Source organism: Nicotiana sylvestris, chromosome 10, assembly GCF_000393655.2.
Source record: "Nicotiana sylvestris chromosome 10, ASM39365v2, whole genome shotgun sequence".
NCBI classification, from domain to species: Eukaryota; Viridiplantae; Streptophyta; class Magnoliopsida; order Solanales; family Solanaceae; genus Nicotiana; species Nicotiana sylvestris.
In genome coordinates this window covers 146,930,705-146,936,465 of record NC_091066.1, presented here as the reverse complement: position 1 = coordinate 146,936,465, position 5,761 = coordinate 146,930,705, and positions in this window count along the sequence as shown.

Here is a 5,761-nt window from a genome sequence, read left to right as displayed (position 1 = left end):
AATTTTTCAAACGATATGTAGTTTTATTGTAGAATAAATGTAGAAATTTTATAGATATTATGAAAATCCATACTGATATATAATTACTCTAACATGTAGTTTATTTATAGATAAAATATAGATGAAGTGTAGTACAGTGACATACAACCAAAATTTGATAGAAAAATTAACATCACACACCTACAGTTGTGTTCTCATTGGTGATACTCAATTCCATATAGAAATCGAGAATATTTGTACATAGCGGATATGATCCTAAGTTTTTGTTTTCCTTTTTCGTCTCCATGTATACACGAACACCCATATCGTTCCTAATTTTCATTGGAGGACAATGCTCGTTGACAATGTATTTGATTTCTATAATTTTTTCGGATGTATCGCTCATTAATTGTTGTGCTATTGTTGAAATCAATAGACTATAACTCGCATCCTAATCGACCTGAAATTCTCTAAATCTCCCATAGCTATCCTAATTCCCATTTAGTTGTAGCATAATTGGGATTTTGGACATAATTGCGTTTGTTGCAGAAGAATTGTAGAAGATTTAGTCGTTTTTGATTTGTAAAATCAGAAAAAAAGATTAAAACAGAGTGTATGGCAAAAACAGAGTACGGAAAATTTGAAACGAAGCCGACGATAATTATGAATGTGCGTGATTTGCGTTGTGGAAAATCTGAAAAAATATTTAATTCCCCAATTTTAGCGCACCTAAATAAGGAATCTTACAGCTACAATGATTCCTTATTTAATGCATTGTCTATATTTTGTAGAAATACTATTACCATGAAGGGTAATATGCAAATTATGAACATATTTGGTAATATAGTTTCATATATGGTATATGAACGAAAATTTCCCATACTTTTTTGTAGAATTAAGCTAAATAGGTGCCCTCCAACCGCTTAAGCTAAAAATAGCCGATAAATATATAATATGTGTATAATCTAGGCATAATATGTGTATAAATGTATATAATTGATGCATAATCTATGTATACCGACAAAAAAAAATAAACAGTAAATTAAACCGGCTATTTGTGTAAAGATCTTTTTTTCCGGAGGTTGGACTCAACAAGTTATACAAAGGAAATCTCTCTTTCAAATGGGCCTCCTAGAATTGAGTCCACCTCTTAAGTAGACTCAAATGAGTCCACCTCAAATGGGACTCAATTATCTTAGAATAGAGGGCCAGCTTACTTGCCTTATTTGGTGTTCTATAGAGGGAGAATGACACAGTTATCCACAAAAACAACACTATTTATTTTTGTATACCTATTTCTTTTTCTATCCATCAAACTAATTACATTCCTACCAATAGTAGTTTTTGTGGGAAATGTTTTCTTTATTCTTCAATTCTTTTTTATTTCTATGCTTCTTTTCTTTTCTTTTTTTTTCTTTTTTTTTCTCTTTTTCTTTTTTCTCATTTTCTTCTTCTTTTTTCTTTTTTCCTTTTCTAATTTAATTTAAATTCTTTTTTTATATTCTTTTTCTCTTCATATCTAATTTCATTTATTGTTTTCACTATTTTTATTATTCTTTTTTTTATACTATTATTAAAGAAAAATTAAATTGTGTATCAATTAAATGTAGCTAATACAATAAAAAAATATTAACTAACATATGATACCGTTATAATATATAGCTATACCAACAGGTTATACAATTGTATGCAAAGATTTAAAAAAGATAATTTAATTATTAAACTGAAATAATATCAGTTGTCAATAAAAATTTCAAAAAATTCTAAAAGGACCTAATTATAAGAGTATACCATTACATTATATAGCATACTATACTAGTATATCATTGGAATGAGCTGTATACCAAAATGGTATATAGTATATCATTTTGGTATATAGTATATATTCTTCTTCGCCAGTTCAACGCAATAAATTATACACTATTGAATTAACCAAAATGGTTTATAATATATTATTTTGGTATATAGAGGATTGGTTCATTCTTTCAAAAAAAATTAGTAGTATACTATTATAGTTAATTATATACTCTTGAATTAATTATTGTATACCAATACAGTATACAATATACCATTTTAGTATACAGTACAAATCTGTCTTCTTTGCCGTTCAACTCAATTTCAACCCAATATTTAAAAATCTACTCTAAAATCTCGACCAAATTGACGCAGAATATAGCCACATCCTCCAATTAACATTTCGAACATACCCGGTCAGAATCGGATCAAAATAACCACAAACTCAAACACACTTTATGCGTTGCAAAGCTTCAAGGTCCTCCAATGGCAAATTAATGTTTTGCAGAAGTCAGAAGTCTTGGAATTAAAGTCATAGAATAAAACAGAACAAAAACAAGATTTGCATTTTCAATTTACCCCTCATGCTGGGTAAAAGCTTAAAGCAAATTAAAAGGGAAAAGGCAAGTGAATTTACGGGTAATAAGTTTAGATTGCCTAGATAGGAGTTGTAATTAATTTCCAAATGGGAAAATCCGAGTAAATAGTTTGGGAGTGATAGACATTTAGTGTTATTTCCTCTTATATATATATATATATATATATATATATATGTATGGTTACTATTTTTAGGAGTTGCTAAAAATATACCTTTCTCTTCATTATTTTACCAATTATTCTTCACGGGCGATATGTACATATAGTCGTTTTTGTATCGCAATTAAAACTAAACCAAAATTTATAAAGTAGTCCAAGTTTATCTGTCGCAAAAGGGATTGTTACTGTCAATAATAGTGTTTCATTCCTTAAGGTTGTTATAACTATTTTTGAAGCTTTGACTTATTTATGCATTTATTACTTGCTCTTTATTATGTTTTTGGTATGTCGTACGTAATTTTATGATACCTTTAAAAGCCTTAATTAAACTTAGGAAATCAAAGCAAACTAGATAGGCAATCATATTTTGTAGCTCAAAGAATGTTTAATACTTTCCCTCTAGGTTTTATCTCCTAACTTCTGAATTTTAGGTTAAGTAGATCATTTGGAGATATCTCAATTAAAAGGCTCTTTTTCTTCTTATTCTCCTTAACTTTAAGGAAAGGTTTCAAAATAAAAATAATCTGTTCACTGAAAATATCTTCTTGTTAATATCATTAGAGTAGACGAATACATATGGGATAATCAGTAGTGGAACTTATATATTGATTGACTTCCAATAAAAGGGCCACAGTAAACGGTCACCAGAGTGTTAAATCTCAGTTCACATTCCCATAGATGTCGTGAAGGATCTATTTTAGCTTTATAGAGGTGTGGAATTGATATTTAACTTAAAGTATTTATAATTATATGTATATCACTTCATGTTTAACTTTTGTTTCGTGAATTTCAGATGTAAAATGTATTGATTTATGTTAATTCGTGGTGTTTTTATATGTAGGAATCATCCGGAGGCAACATGGGGGTGAAAGGTGTGAGATTAGAGTCTAAACGGAGAAAAAAATGGAAAAATGCGATTTTCAGCGCACCACGCCACCTGTGGCGCAGTTTATAGAATGTTCAAAGAGACAGCGCCAGGGCTAGCACCCCACGTTGCCCTGGGCGCTGGTGACGGGAATTTCTCCAACTTTGTCCGGGACAAGGTTATTTCGGCCCAAACATCCATATTTTTACATGTAATTTGCCTTGCATTATGCCTCGATCTTGTTAACTTTAGTATGAATATTTGTGACTCGAGCTTAATAATGATATTTTTATGTGTAGAAGTCAATTGGAAGTGATTTGGGGAGTTTGCATGCAAATTGAGGTCAAAAAGGGAAGAATTTCGAGGAAGTATAAGTTTGGTGCCCAGGTTGGTGCAAGGCACCAACCAAAACGCCATTGAGAGCATGCTAAAATATTCACTCTCCAGGTTGGTGTCTAGCACCAACCAAAACGCCAAAGACATAAGACCAAAAAGTTTGTTGCCCTTGTTGGCGCCAGGCGCCAAGCGAGACACCAAAGGGCGGATTTTGTCCTAATTCGACTGAGACTTGGGGATTTCAAACCTAAATGTCCCCGACAGGTATAAAAGGGGTACTAAACCTATTTTTGAGAGGGGTGGACATTATTTTTGTATACGGTAGAAATCGACGGTTCGATTTCACGATCATCAAGGCATCTCGAGGATTTTCACTAATCGACTTCGAGGATTCTCGGTGACCTACTTCGAGGTGGTGTATGTAACAACCGGCCTCGAGGCAATGTAAGTTAGTGGTCTCGTGGATCAGGGTGAAGTGCCCAAGGCGCGTGAATAGAGATGACAAAGCCTAATGGACTAGCCCAGAAAACGATTCAAGACATTAAATGGTTGTACCAGCCCCATATCATTGTAATTAATGCATTTGTACTATGTTGGGATTTTTCCTCATATATAAAGGGGATTCTTGTCATTTTGTAGTCTTCCATTGCTCAATACTGAATACACAAGAACATTTTCTCTGCTCTCTAACATATTCTCTTGATCTCATTACTCATATTTATCGCTTACATTTATTGTGTTCTATCCATTATTCTTCATTTATTGCTTATCATTGGCCATAAAGAGCTGCCATTGATTTTATTATAACTGTTAGTCGTCCCTCGGTCACCCTCGTCGGGACATCAGACTCGACCCCGAGGCCCTGAATAAGCAAGCTCGAGGCCCCGATCTTCAGCCGTTTGGTTTGACTATTATATCGTTCTCTAGCTATAATCTTGATTTCTAGTCTCTAACTTTAGCACCCTTTGCCTGACAACTAGCATAAAAATAGATTACATATTTTTAGAACCACACAAATCGAATTTAATTGTTATTACCATTTTCAAGATAAACAGTTTGGCGCCAATGATCTAAAAATAATAGTGATTGTTTTCTTGCTGGTTTACTACATAACACAAGTTATCTTTCACGCTTTCTCTTGTCCAAGAATCTTTGATTTTAGGTCAAAATGTCTGACTCAGTAAACAACAATCTCGAGAACCATAGAGATAATGGTGTGGATATTCTAGGTGTTTGTGTGCCACCACGAAACCCTGAGAACGCACCGGAACCAATTCCTGTGGATGCAGTCTCACGCGATGCCCAACACGTCGATATAAGCTCCCACACTAACAGGAGCGTGCACCAAGGAGACCAACAAGAAGCCTAGAAAACCCCATCTAGGGAAGAAAACGTAAGCCCTCAATGAGGCAATACCAAGTTTACAAGTAATGGCTCCCGAGCCAAGAAATCCTCGATGACTCGGGGACTGCCGTCAATCGCCATCTCTATCGACTTATCAAAGCCCGAGGCCATAAGACCACATGCGGGTAGCCTTGGTTTCGTAAGACCTATATAAGGCAACAACAATATCTGTAAGACCTCAATCAAGGCATGAACCACACTTATACCAAGATACAATAACTGTAAAACCTCAAAGGCATGTAAAACTCGTAAGACCTTACTAAAGGCATAAACCCGATCTCAAAGTTAAGGCTATATATCGAACTTGTAAGACCCCTAAAAAGGCATACCCTCGATATAGATACCGAAACTACTTCACTCGGGACTGAAAGGCTCCGACCAAACATAAATGGCTACGTTTACAAGGCTGTACTAGCCAAACTAACACGACTCGAGGATGCCCTACTATCGCTATAAAATCACATGCCTTCAATTACTTCGAATATACTTCGAAAGGAACCGGTTAAACAGGCTACCCTCGACATAGGCAAATAAGCTTCGACCATGTCAGCTCTAACTATAAGGCTTCAAGATACTCAGCCACTGAGCCAAACCTCCCGAGGTGCTTGATCATCGCCATATAACGAC